This window comes from Siphateles boraxobius, unplaced genomic scaffold (genome assembly GCF_051911475.1).
Source record: "Siphateles boraxobius isolate OS27281-9 unplaced genomic scaffold, OSU_SipBor_1 6, whole genome shotgun sequence".
Lineage (NCBI taxonomy): Eukaryota > Metazoa > Chordata > Actinopteri > Cypriniformes > Leuciscidae > Siphateles > Siphateles boraxobius.
Window position 1 is genome coordinate 6,947,501 of NW_027509186.1, and position 12,500 is coordinate 6,960,000.

General features: G+C 34.7%; 13 non-coding genes across 13 annotated transcripts; all 13 read left to right on the forward strand.

The window, feature by feature from the left end:
* Window positions 1-14: 14 nt before the first annotated feature.
* Window positions 15-133, forward strand: LOC143716610 (5S ribosomal RNA). Its single transcript, XR_013196075.1, has one exon. It is a non-coding gene; the product is annotated as a 5S ribosomal RNA (ribosomal RNA).
* A 482-nt stretch (window positions 134-615) lies between these two features.
* Window positions 616-734, forward strand: LOC143716730 (5S ribosomal RNA). The gene has a single exon (XR_013196192.1). It is a non-coding gene; the product is annotated as a 5S ribosomal RNA (ribosomal RNA).
* Window positions 735-1,423: 689 nt separating this feature from the next.
* Window positions 1,424-1,542, forward strand: LOC143716731 (5S ribosomal RNA). Its single transcript, XR_013196193.1, has one exon. It is a non-coding gene; the product is annotated as a 5S ribosomal RNA (ribosomal RNA).
* A 482-nt stretch (window positions 1,543-2,024) lies between these two features.
* On the forward strand, window positions 2,025-2,143 carry LOC143716655 (5S ribosomal RNA). Its single transcript, XR_013196119.1, has one exon. It is a non-coding gene; the product is annotated as a 5S ribosomal RNA (ribosomal RNA).
* Window positions 2,144-2,729: 586 nt separating this feature from the next.
* Window positions 2,730-2,848, forward strand: LOC143716679 (5S ribosomal RNA). Its single transcript, XR_013196142.1, has one exon. It is a non-coding gene; the product is annotated as a 5S ribosomal RNA (ribosomal RNA).
* A 380-nt stretch (window positions 2,849-3,228) lies between these two features.
* LOC143716611 (5S ribosomal RNA) lies at window positions 3,229-3,347 on the forward strand. The gene has a single exon (XR_013196076.1). It is a non-coding gene; the product is annotated as a 5S ribosomal RNA (ribosomal RNA).
* Window positions 3,348-3,622: 275 nt separating this feature from the next.
* On the forward strand, window positions 3,623-3,741 carry LOC143716612 (5S ribosomal RNA). Its single transcript, XR_013196077.1, has one exon. It is a non-coding gene; the product is annotated as a 5S ribosomal RNA (ribosomal RNA).
* A 482-nt stretch (window positions 3,742-4,223) lies between these two features.
* On the forward strand, window positions 4,224-4,342 carry LOC143716614 (5S ribosomal RNA). The gene has a single exon (XR_013196079.1). It is a non-coding gene; the product is annotated as a 5S ribosomal RNA (ribosomal RNA).
* A 378-nt stretch (window positions 4,343-4,720) lies between these two features.
* LOC143716732 (5S ribosomal RNA) lies at window positions 4,721-4,839 on the forward strand. The gene has a single exon (XR_013196194.1). It is a non-coding gene; the product is annotated as a 5S ribosomal RNA (ribosomal RNA).
* Window positions 4,840-5,113: 274 nt separating this feature from the next.
* Window positions 5,114-5,232, forward strand: LOC143716615 (5S ribosomal RNA). Its single transcript, XR_013196080.1, has one exon. It is a non-coding gene; the product is annotated as a 5S ribosomal RNA (ribosomal RNA).
* Window positions 5,233-5,611: 379 nt separating this feature from the next.
* Window positions 5,612-5,730, forward strand: LOC143716616 (5S ribosomal RNA). The gene has a single exon (XR_013196081.1). It is a non-coding gene; the product is annotated as a 5S ribosomal RNA (ribosomal RNA).
* A 282-nt stretch (window positions 5,731-6,012) lies between these two features.
* LOC143716617 (5S ribosomal RNA) lies at window positions 6,013-6,131 on the forward strand. Its single transcript, XR_013196082.1, has one exon. It is a non-coding gene; the product is annotated as a 5S ribosomal RNA (ribosomal RNA).
* Window positions 6,132-6,508: 377 nt separating this feature from the next.
* Window positions 6,509-6,627, forward strand: LOC143716618 (5S ribosomal RNA). The gene has a single exon (XR_013196083.1). It is a non-coding gene; the product is annotated as a 5S ribosomal RNA (ribosomal RNA).
* The last annotated feature ends 5,873 nt before the right edge of the window (window positions 6,628-12,500 follow it).

Below are 12,500 nucleotides of genomic sequence, written 5' to 3' on the forward strand. Positions count from 1 at the left end.
TGGCAGCAGTTTTCGCTTACGGCCATACCACCTTGGTCACGCCCGATCTCGTCTGATCTCGGAAGCTAAGCAGGGTCGGGCCTGGTTAGTACTTGGATGGGAGACCGCCTGGGAATACCAGGTGCTGTAAGCTTTTTTGATTTAAAAAAAAAAAAAGAGTCCCTGAGCTTCTTCAGAAAGCCTTTAAAAGTCTCTGAGATTCTTCAGAGAGCATGAAAGAGTTTGAGTTTTTTCAAAAGTTCTTCTTACTTTAAAAAAAAGACTCACTGAGCTTCTTCAGAAAGCCTTTAAAAGTCTCTGAGATTCTTCAGAGAGCATGAAAGAGTTTGAGTTTTTTCAAAAGTTCTTCTTAGTTTAAAAAAAGAGTCCCTGAGCTTCTTCAGAAAGCCTTTAAAAGTCTCTGAGATTCTTCAGAGAGCATGAAAGAGTTTGAGTTTTTTCAAAAGTTCTTCTTAGTTTAAAAAAAAGACTCACTGAGCTTCTTCAGAAAGCCTTTAAAAGTCTCTGAGATTCTACAGAGAGTATGAAAGAGTTTGAGTTTTTTCAAAAGTTCTTCTTAGTTTTCTTCATTAATGGTCTAACCTTTTAAATAGCCCAATTTTGGCAGCAGTTTTCGCTTAAGGCCATACCACCTTGGTCACGCCCGATCTCGTCTGATCTCGGAAGCTAAGCAGGGTCGGGCCTGGTTAGTACTTGGATGGGAGACCGCCTGGGAATACCAGGTGCTGTAAGCTTTTTTGATTTAAAAAAAAAAAAAGAGTCCCTGAGCTTCTTCAGAAAGCCTTTAAAAGTCTCTGAGATTCTTCAGAGAGCATGAAAGAGTTTGAGTTTTTTCAAAAGTTCCTCTTAGTTTAAAAAAAAGACTCACTGAGCTTCTTCAGAAAGCCTTTAAAAGTCTCTGAGATTCTTCAGAGAGCATGAAAGAGTTTGAGTTTTTTCAAAAGTTCTTCTTAGTTTAAAAAAAGAGTCCCTGAGCTTCTTCAGAAAGCCTTTAAAAGTCTCTGAGATTCTTCAGAGAGCATGAAAGAGTTTGAGTTTTTTCAAAAGTTCTTCTTACTTTAAAAAAAAGACTCACTGAGCTTCTTCAGAAAGCCTTTAAAAGTCTCTGAGATTCTTCAGAGAGCATGAAAGAGTTTGAGTTTTTTCAAAAGTTCTTCTTAGTTTAAAAAAAGAGTCCCTGAGCTTCTTCAGAAAGCCTTTAAAAGTCTCTGAGATTCTTCAGAGAGCATGAAAGAGTTTGAGTTTTTTCAAAAGTTCTTCTTAGTTTAAAAAAAAGACTCACTGAGCTTCTTCAGAAAGCCTTTAAAAGTCTCTGAGATTCTACAGAGAGTATGAAAGAGTTTGAGTTTTTTCAAAAGTTCTTCTTAGTTTTCTTCATTAATGGTCTAACCTTTTAAATAGCCCAATTTTGGCAGCAGTTTTCGCTTAAGGCCATACCACCTTGGTCACGCCCGATCTCGTCTGATCTCGGAAGCTAAGCAGGGTCGGGCCTGGTTAGTACTTGGATGGGAGACCGCCTGGGAATACCAGGTGCTGTAAGCTTTTTTGATTTAAAAAAAAAAAAAGAGTCCCTGAGCTTCTTCAGAAAGCCTTTAAAAGTCTCTGAGATTCTTCAGAGAGCATGAAAGAGTTTGAGTTTTTTCAAAAGTTCTTCTTACTTTAAAAAAAAGACTCACTGAGCTTCTTCAGAAAGCCTTTAAAAGTCTCTGAGATTCTTCAGAGAGCATGAAAGAGTTTGAGTTTTTTCAAAAATTCTTCTTAGTTTAAAAAAAGAGTCCCTGAGCTTCTTCAGAAAGCCTTTAAAAGTCTCTGAGATTCTTCAGAGAGCATGAAAGAGTTTGAGTTTTTTCAAAAGTTCTTCTTAGTTTAAAAAAAAGACTCACTGAGCTTCTTCAGAAAGCCTTTAAAAGTCTCTGAGATTCTTCAGAGAGGTTGAAAGAGTTTGAGTTTTTTCAAAAGTTCTTCTTAGTTTTCTTCATTAATGGTCTAACCTTTTAAATAGCCCAATTTTGGCAGCAGTTTTCGCTTACGGCCATACCACCTTGGTCACGCCCGATCTCGTCTGATCTCGGAAGCTAAGCAGGGTTGGGCCTGGTTAGTACTTGGATGGGAGACCTCCTGGGAATACCAGGTGCTGTAAGCTTTTTTGATTTAAAAAAAAAAAAAGAGTCCCTGAGCTTCTTCAGAAAGCCTTTAAAAGTCTCTGAGATTCTTCAGAGAGCATGAAAGAGTTTGAGTTTTTTCAAAAGTTCTTCTTACTTTAAAAAAAAGACTCACTGAGCTTCTTCAGAAAGCCTTTAAAAGTCTCTGAGATTCTTCAGAGAGCATGAAAGAGTTTGAGTTTTTTCAAAAATTCTTCTTAGTTTAAAAAAAGAGTCCCTGAGCTTCTTCAGAAAGCCTTTAAAAGTCTCTGAGATTCTTCAGAGAGCATGAAAGAGTTTGAGTTTTTTCAAAAGTTCTTCTTAGTTTAAAAAAAAGACTCACTGAGCTTCTTCAGAAAGCCTTTAAAAGTCTCTGAGATTCTTCAGAGAGCATGAAAGAGTTTGAGTTTTTTCAAAAGTTCTTCTTAGTTTAAAAAAAAGACTCACTGAGCTTCTTCAGAAAGCCTTTAAAAGTCTCTGAGATTCTTCAGAGAGCATGAAAGAGTTTGAGTTTTTTCAAAAGTTCTTCTTAGTTTTCTTCATTAATGGTCTAACCTTTTAAATAGCCCAATTTTGGCAGCAGTTTTCGCTTACGGCCATACCACCTTGGTCACGCCCGATCTCGTCTGATCTCGGAAGCTAAGCAGGGTCGGGCCTGGTTAGTACTTGGAAGGGAGACCGCCTGGGAATACCAGGTGCTGTAAGCTTTTTTGATTTAAAAAAAAAAAAAGAGTCCCTGAGCTTCTTCAGAAAGCCTTTAAAAGTCTCTGAGATTCTTCAGAGAGCATGAAAGAGTTTGAGTTTTTTCAAAAGTTCCTCTTAGTTTAAAAAAAAAGACTCACTGAGCTTCTGCAGAAAGCCTTTAAAAGTCTCTGAGATTCTTCAGAGAGCATGAAAGAGTTTGAGTTTTTTCAAAAGTTCTTCTTAGTTTAAAAAAAAGACTCACTGAGCTTCTTCAGAAAGCCTTTAAAAGTCTCTGAGATTCTTCAGAGAGCATGAAAGAGTTTGAGTTTTTTCAAAAGTTCTTCTTAGTTTTCTTCATTAATGGTCTAACCTTTTAAATAGCCCAATTTTGGCAGCAGTTTTCGCTTACGGCCATACCACCTTGGTCACGCCCGATCTCGTCTGATCTCGGAAGCTAAGCAGGGTCGGGCCTGGTTAGTACTTGGATGGGAGACCGCCTGGGAATACCAGGTGCTGTAAGCTTTTTTGATTTAAAAAAAAAAAAAGAGTCCCTGAGCTTCTTCAGAAAGCCTTTAAAAGTCTCTGAGATTCTTCAGAGAGCATGAAAGAGTTTGAGTTTTTTCAAAAGTTCTTCTTAGTTTAAAAAAAAGACTCACTGAGCTTCTTCAGAAAGCCTTTAAAAGTCTCTGAGATTCTTCAGAGAGCATGAAAGAGTTTGAGTTTTTTCAAAAGTTCTTCTTAGTTTTCTTCATTAATGGTCTAACCTTTTAAATGGCCCAATTTTGGCAGCAGTTTTAGCTTACGGCCATACCACCTTGGTCACGCCCGATCTCGTCTGATCTCGGAAGCTAAGCAGGGTCGGGCCTGGTTAGTACTTGGATGGGAGACCGCCTGGGAATACCAGGTGCTGTAAGCTTTTTTGATTTAAAAAAAAAAAAGAGTCCCTGAGCTTCTTCAGAAAGCCTTTAAAAGTCTCTGAGATTCTTCAGAGAGCATGAAAGAGTTTGAGTTTTTTCAAAAGTTCTTCTTAGTTTAAAAAAAAGACTCACTGAGCTTCTTCAGAAAGCATTTAAAAGTCTCTGAGATTCTTCAGAGAGCATGAAAGAGTTTGAGTTTTTTCAAAAGTTCTTCTTAGTTTAAAAAAAAGACTCACTGAGCTTCTTCAGAAAGCCTTTAAAAGTCTCTGAGATTCTTCAGAGAGCATGAAAGAGTTTGAGTTTTTTCAAAAGTTCTTCTTAGTTTAAAAAAAAGACTCCATGAGCTTCTTCAGAAAGCCTTTAAAAGTCTCTGAGATTCTTCAGAGAGGTTGAAAGAGTTTGAGTTTTTTCAAAAGTTCTTCTTAGTTTTCTTCATTAATGGTCTAACCTTTTAAATAGCCCAATTTTGGCAGCAGTTTTCGCTTACGGCCATACCACCTTGGTCACGCCCGATCTCGTCTGATCTCGGAAGCTAAGCAGGGTCGGGCCTGGTTAGTACTTGGATGGGAGACCGCCTGGGAATACCAGGTGCTGTAAGCTTTTTTGATTTAAAAAAAAAAAAGAGTCCCTGAGCTTCTTCAGAAAGCCTTTAAAAGTCTCTGAGATTCTTCAGAGAGCATGAAAGAGTTTGAGTTTTTTCAAAAGTTCTTCTTAGTTTAAAAAAAAGACTCACTGAGCTTCTTCAGAAAGCCTTTAAAAGTCTCTGAGATTCTTCAGAGAGCATGAAAGAGTTTGAGTTTTTTCAAAAGTTCTTCTTAGTTTAAAAAAAAGACTCACTGAGCTTCTTCAGAAAGCCTTTAAAAGTCTCTGAGATTCTTCAGAGAGCATGAAAGAGTTTGAGTTTTTTCAAAAGTTCTTCTTAGTTTTCTTCATTAATGGTCTAACCTTTTAAATAGCCCAATTTTGGCAGCAGTTTTCGCTTAAGGCCATACCACCTTGGTCACGCCCGATCTCGTCTGATCTCGGAAGCTAAGCAGGGTCGGGCCTGGTTAGTACTTGGATGGGAGACCGCCTGGGAATACCAGGTGCTGTAAGCTTTTTTGATTTAAAAAAAAAAAAGAGTCCCTGAGCTTCTTCAGAAAGCCTTTAAAAGTCTCTGAGATTCTTCAGAGAGCATGAAAGAGTTTGAGTTTTTTCAAAAGTTCCTCTTAGTTTAAAAAAAAGACTCACTGAGCTTCTTCAGAAAGCCTTTAAAAGTCTCTGAGATTCTTCAGAGAGCATGAAAGAGTTTGAGTTTTTTCAAAAGTTCTTCTTAGTTTTCTTCATTAATGGTCTAACCTTTTAAATGGCCCAATTTTGGCAGCAGTTTTAGCTTACGGCCATACCACCTTGGTCACGCCCGATCTCGTCTGATCTCGGAAGCTAAGCAGGGTCGGGCCTGGTTAGTACTTGGATGGGAGACCGCCTGGGAATACCAGGTGCTGTAAGCTTTTTTGATTTAAAAAAAAAAAAGAGTCCCTGAGCTTCTTCAGAAAGCCTTTAAACGTCTCTGAGATTCTTCAGAGAGCATGAAAGAGTTTGAGTTTTTTCAAAAGTTCCTCTTAGTTTAAAAAAAAAGACTCACTGAGCTTCTGCAGAAAGCCTTTAAAAGTCTCTGAGATTCTTCAGAGAGCATGAAAGAGTTTCAGTTTTTTCAAAAGTTCTTCTTAGTTTAAAAAAAAGACTCACTGAGCTTCTTCAGAAAGCCTTTAAAAGTCTCTGAGATTCTTCAGAGATTATGAAAGAGTTTGAGTTTTTTCAAAAGTTCTTCTTAGTTTTCTTCATTAATGGTCTAACCTTTTAAATGGCCCAATTTTGGCAGCAGTTTTCGCTTACGGCCATACCACCTTGGTCACGCCCGATCTCGTCTGATCTCGGAAGCTAAGCAGGGTCGGGCCTGGTTAGTACTTGGATGGGAGACCGCCTGGGAATACCAGGTGCTGTAAGCTTTTTTGATATAAAAAAAAAAAAAAAAAAAAGAGTCCCTGAGCTTCTTCAGAAAGCCTTTAAAAGTCTCTGAGATTCTTCAGAGAGCATGAAAGAGTTTGAGTTTTTTCAAAAGTTCTTCTTAGTTTAAAAAAAAGACTCACTGAGCTTCTTCAGAAAGCCTTTAAAAGTCTCTGAGATTCTACAGAGAGTATGAAAGAGTTTGAGTTTTTTCAAAAGTTCTTCTTAGTTTTCTTCATTAATGGTCTAACCTTTTAAATGGCCCAATTTTGGCAGCAGTTTTAGCTTACGGCCATACCACCTTGGTCACGCCCGATCTCGTCTGATCTCGGAAGCTAAGCAGGGTCGGGCCTGGTTAGTACTTGGATGGGAGACCGCCTGGGAATACCAGGTGCTGTAAGCTTTTTTGATTTTAAAAAAAAAAGAGTCCCTGAGCTTCTTCAGAAAGCCTTTAAAAGTCTCTGAGATTCTTCAGAGAGCATGAAAGAGTTTGAGTTTTTTCAAAAGTTCTTCTTAGTTTAAAAAAAAGACTCACTGAGCTTCTTCAGAAAGCCTTTAAAAGTCTCTGAGATTCTTCAGAGAGCATGAAAGAGTTTGAGTTTTTTCAAAAGTTCTTCTTAGTTTAAAAAAAAGACTCACTGAGCTTCTTCAGAAAGCCTTTAAAAGTCTCTGAGATTCTTCAGAGAGCATGAAAGAGTTTGAGTTTTTTCAAAAGTTCTTCTTAGTTTTCTTCATTAATGGTCTAACCTTTTAAATAGCCCAATTTTGGCAGCAGTTTTCGCTTACGGCCATACCACCTTGGTCACGCCCGATCTCGTCTGATCTCGGAAGCTAAGCAGGGTCGGGCCTGGTTAGTACTTGGATGGGAGACCGCCTGGGAATACCAGGTGCTGTAAGCTTTTTTGATTTAAAAAAAAAAAAGAGTCCCTGAGCTTCTTCAGAAAGCCTTTAAAAGTCTCTGAGATTCTTCAGAGAGCATGAAAGAGTTTGAGTTTTTTCAAAAGTTCCTCTTAGTTTAAAAAAAAGACTCACTGAGCTTCTTCAGAAAGCCTTTAAAAGTCTCTGAGATTCTTCAGAGAGCATGAAAGAGTTTGAGTTTTTTCAAAAGTTCTTCTTAGTTTTCTTCATTAATGGTCTAACCTTTTAAATGGCCCAATTTTGGCAGCAGTTTTCGCTTACGGCCATACCACCTTGGTCACGCCCGATCTCGTCTGATCCAGGAAGTGTGAGGTGGCAGTTTGGAGAGAAAGGCTCTCCTATTTTTTGTTTTTCTTTATTGTGATTTCTTTTGATAATTCATTAAGTTACTAGCTGTCTTCTTAATTTAGTTTTGTTTAAACCTCAGACAGGTATTTTACTTTCTGAGGTTTTATTTATTTATTTATTTATTTTTCAAAATGACTGATACTATGGCTATGGAACAGGAACGGATATTAGACCAAGAGATTGAGGATAATGATTACACTGAAAGGAACAAAGAAAAGGACAATGGAAAAGATAAAGATGACAACGAAACATGGGCATCTGTGGTTTCGAGAAAGAAGAGAAATGGAGTTGAAATGGATAAAGGAAGGACTGAACAACAGAAGATACAAGGTAAAGAAAAGGATGATGTAAATGGTGAAAAGAGACAAGAGAAAAGTCAAAAAGATGAAATGATAAATAAGTTGAGAGGAAAAATGAGATACCAGAGAGAGTACAAAAAAGAAACAACGTTAACAATGAATGTGAAAAACCCAGAACAACTAACGGTTATGATGATAATTAAAGCTGTGGAGGACAAAACTGGATTGGGAAAATTATATGGACTAAGGAAAAAAACTGAATTTGAATATGAACTTACATTGGAGAAAGAATAAGACTGTGAACAATTATTGGATGGAATACAAATAAATGGACAATGTTGTGAAATAACAAAACTTTGTGGAACGGAAAGGATGGTATCTTTTTTACAATTGCCAAACTATATTAATGATGAGGATGTTTTACAAAAACTGACAAGCTGGGGGGTTACACCGATACTTCCTCTGAGAAGAAGGTATTACCCTGGGACAATTGTGGCGGATGGAACAAGATTTATACGAGTTAAATTTCCAAAAGACGTGGTGTCTCTGCCATATAACACAAGATTCGAAACGGAAGAAGGATGGCAGTTTTTCAGGGTGATTCATGATCACCAGGTGAAGACGTGTAGAATATGTGCGAGTGTGGATCATGAAAAAAAGGACTGTCCACAATTAATATGCAGAGAATGCCTGGAGCAGGGGCATTATGCACGGGACTGCAAAGCCCCGCGGTGCCAAGGCTGCGGAAAGGCATTTCTCAGGTGCAGATGTGAAACATACGAAGAGGAACATGAGGAAATGGAGACGGAGACACTCAACGACGAGGTGAATGTGGAAGAGGATGATGAAGGAAGTGTACTACAACAAACACGTGGATTAATAATGGATATACAGAGCAGAGAAGAAGGAGGAAGTAAAGACGAACGGGATGGAGAAGAAGAGACAGAAACGATGACAGAACTACAAATAATTGCAGATAAAGTTGAACAGGATGGGATGAAAAACAAAGAAGATGACAATGATGGACCAAAGGACAGTACAAACATAGATGAGGTAAGAGACACTAAGAATAAAACTATTGGTGGAAATGAAAGTGGGAAGAAAAACATTTTGAGTGGGGGGAGTAAACTAAAAACAACAGGACAAATTAACATTGAGAAGGTGATGGAGAAACAAAGAATAAGAAGAGAATCTAAAGAAAAAAATAGGAAAAAAGCTGAAAGGACTGGACCAGGAGATGCGGTTTTGAAAGAGACTGAACCAAAGTGATGAGTTTTTTTGTTTGTTTCTATGTTACTTTTATTTTGTATATGAGTCAATTGAGCATAGTTTCAATCAATGCAAGGGGATTGTCAACTATGACTAAATTTGAGAATATTAATCATTTGACAAAGAAAAATGACATAATATGTATACAAGAGACAGGATGGAATGATGAAAAAACAAATGATTTGAAGAAAATATGGGACGGGGAATTTTTTTACAATAATGATCCTAATAGGAAAAAAGGAGTAGCAATTTTAATAAGAAGGGGTACAATACAAAAAGCAACAGTTATATTTACGGATAAGATAGGAAGGACATTGATGGTCAAGGTCGAAGGAAAAGAAGAAGAAATAACAATATGTAATATTCATGCACCAAATGAAGACCTAGAACGTGCTACTTTTTTTAAAGAAATGGATGTTCTAATAGAGAAATATAAATGTTCGATTTTAATTGGTGATTTTAATACTGTTTTAGAACGAATAGATGTGGAGGATTACATGGTGTATAGAGCAGATGTTGGGAGAAAAGAATTAAAGAAAGTTATGGGAAAACACAGATTTATAGATTTATGGAGGGAAAGAAACAGAGTAAAAAGAGAATATTCAAGAAGACAAATGGTAAACAAAGTTTTAAAACAAAGTAGAATTGATTTGGTATTATGTAACAGACATTTGGGAAGTTTCGTTACAAAAGTATTTTACAAAATGTTTAGTGGAAGTGATCATGATTTTTTAAATGTAATCATTGATTATAGTGGTGTAGAGAGAGGGCCAGGGGTGTGGGTTTTTAATACGGAACTTTTAAAAAATGACATTTATAAAATGGAAGTAGAAAATTATATAATAAATAACATTAATAATGTCCTATATGAAGAAGCAAAAAGTGTGTGGTGGGATAATTTAAAAATAGATATTAAAAAACTATCTATTGAATATTCAAAGAAAATGCAAAGAATAAAGAAAAGTAAAGAAAGATTATTAAACAAGGAATGGGAAGAAGAAATGAAAAAAGTGTCAGAAGGAAGGATGGATGGGAATAGAATAGTGATATTAGAAGAGAAATTGAAAAAAATAGAAGAGGCAAAGTGCATGGGAGCTAAAATAAGAAGTAGAGCGAAAAATACAGTAGAAGGAGAAAGGAGTACACATTTTTTTTATGATTTGGAAAAAACAAGAAAACAAGCAGAAATGATAAAAAGTATTTCAAAAAACGGAAAGGTTGTGAAAGAAAAAGAAGGTATTTTAAATGAAGTGAAGGATTTTTATGCTATTTTATTTAAAAAAGATAAAATAAATGAGGAAGATGAAGAGTTTTTATTGAATCAAATTGAAACAAAAGTAAATGAAGAAGATAAGAAAATGTGTGATAAGGAAATAGAAGAAGAAGAAATAGATGAAGCTATAGATCAGATGAGTAATGGGAAAAGTTCAGGCCTAGATGGTTTACCAGCTGAATTTTATAAGGTTTTTAAGAATGTTTTAACGCCAATTTTGCATGATTTATTTATTGATATTTTTAAACAGAAAAAGTTAAGTGAAAGTATGAAGAAAGGAATAATTAAGATAATATATAAAAATAAAGGGGAAAGAGAAGAGCTTAAAAATTATAGACCATTGAGCATGTTAAATACTGATTACAAGATACTGGCCAAGATTTTAGCAAACAGACTGAAAAAAGTGATTCCAAACATTATAAAAACAAATCAAGCATATGGTGTTTTAAACCGTGATATATCGGATATAGTAACAAGTATTAGAGATTTAATGTGGTATATGAAAGAAAAAGGTAAAGAAGGATATTTGATTAGTATAGATCTGGAAAAGGCATTTGATAGAGTAGAGCACAAATATTTATTTGATATATTGGAACAATTTGGTTTTGGGGGAATTTTTATTGCATGGATGAAATGTTTTTATAATGATATTTTAAGTTGTATAAAAGTAAATGGGTTTTTAACAGATTTGATTAAGATATCAAGGTCAATAAGGCAGGGATGTCCATTATCAGCACTACTATACACTTTAGTTGCTGAGCCATTAGGACTTGCAATAAACAAAGAAAAACAGATACAAGGAATAGTTTTGGAAAATGAGGAAGTACATCAGAAAATATTTCAATATGCAGATGATACCACTTTGTTTTTAAAAGATTTTAAGAGTATTGAGAAGGCAATGTTAATATTGGGAAAATATTGTGGTGGAACAGGGGCTAAAGTCAATAATGATAAGACTGAATATATGAGAATGGGGAAGGTAGATATTTTAGGAAGACAATGGAACTTTAAAGAACAGAAGAATGAACTAAAAATTTTAGGAATAACACTAGGAAGAGATGAAATTAGAACAAGAGATCTGGTTTGGGAGGAGACTATAGGAAAAATGGAAAAAAGACTAAACTTTTGGAAACAAAGACAATTATTTATAAAAGGGAAAGTATTGGTTTTAAACTCTCTTTTTTTATCTAAGATGTGGTATATTTTAAATGTGGTTAGTCTGCCAACATGGGTGTATAAAAGAATAAAAACATGTATTTTAAATTTTATGTGGGATGGTAAACCAGCTAAAATAGCTTATGACACAATTATTGGAGAGGTAGATAAGGGAGGTTTGGGACTGATAGATCCAATGATAAGAAAGCAAAGTTTGAGAATAAAGACTGTAAAAAAGTTTTTAAAAAAGGATGATTTAATTTGGAAAAAAATAATGAGTTTTTATATAAATAAGTGTGGAAAAATGGGGGATGATTTTATATGGATGCATTTTAAGGACAATATGATAGAGGGGATACCGGAATTTTATAAAGAAGTTTTAAAAGCATGGAAAGGTTTCAAAGAAAATGTAAATATTGAGTTTAAAGGGAGAGAACAACTATTGAAGCAACCACTCTTTTTAAATCAACATATTATATTCAACAGAAACACCTTTTTTTATAAGAGTTGGTATTATGCAGGACTAAAACAAGTTAAAGACATTTTATATGAGGTAATACCAGGATTTTTACCTTTACAAGCAATCATAGACACATTAGAAGTAAATGAAGATATAGAAAATAAGCAATTGATAAAGGAGCAATATTTGAAAATAAAAGAAGCCATACCAGTAGAATGGATAAAAAATATTGAAGATAAAGTAAAAGTGTATGAAAATTTGAATGTATTTTTAAAAAGAAAAGATGAAAATATTTATTTTAATGATTGTACTTTAAAAATGTTTTATGGTTGTTTATGTAAGTCTGTTTTTAAAATACCAAAAGCAATTGAGTATTGGGGAAAACTATTTGATAATTTTGATGCATCCAACATATGGAAAAATGTGAGAATTAATTTTAAGAGTCCTATGTTGGAAAATTTTGATTATTTATTAAGACACAATTGTATAAAGACAGACATGATATTGTGTAAAATAGGGTTGTTACAAGATGAAAAATGTAAAGTATGTATGGAAAAAAAAGAAGGTGTTATGCATTTGTTTGTAAATTGTAAAAAGTTAAATGGTTTTATGAAAATGTTAAAAAAGATAATAGGTGATTTTTTATTTGATAAAAGAATAATTTTAGAAGAATGGGAAACAACTTTTTTATTTGGTTTTAATGGTAAAGCAAAAAATAAGTTTGCTCTTAATTTTATGCTAACAGTTGCAAGATTTGCTATATGGAGAAGAAGGAATCTAATGAAACAAAAGAAAATAGAACTTCCAATAAGTGTGTTTTATAAGCAGATCTTGAGTGACGAATTGAAAGTTTTATATGATTATTTTAAAATGAACGAGAAAATGGAAATATTTGAAGAATGTATATTAAGAAATAATGCATATATTGTTAAAACAAGTTATGGTTTTAAAGTTATATTGCCTGAAAATGTGTAAAGATGTTTTTTGCTTGTATATGTAATGGTTTTTGTCCTTGTTTTTGTATTTGTTCTTGTTCTTGTTTTGTTTTTA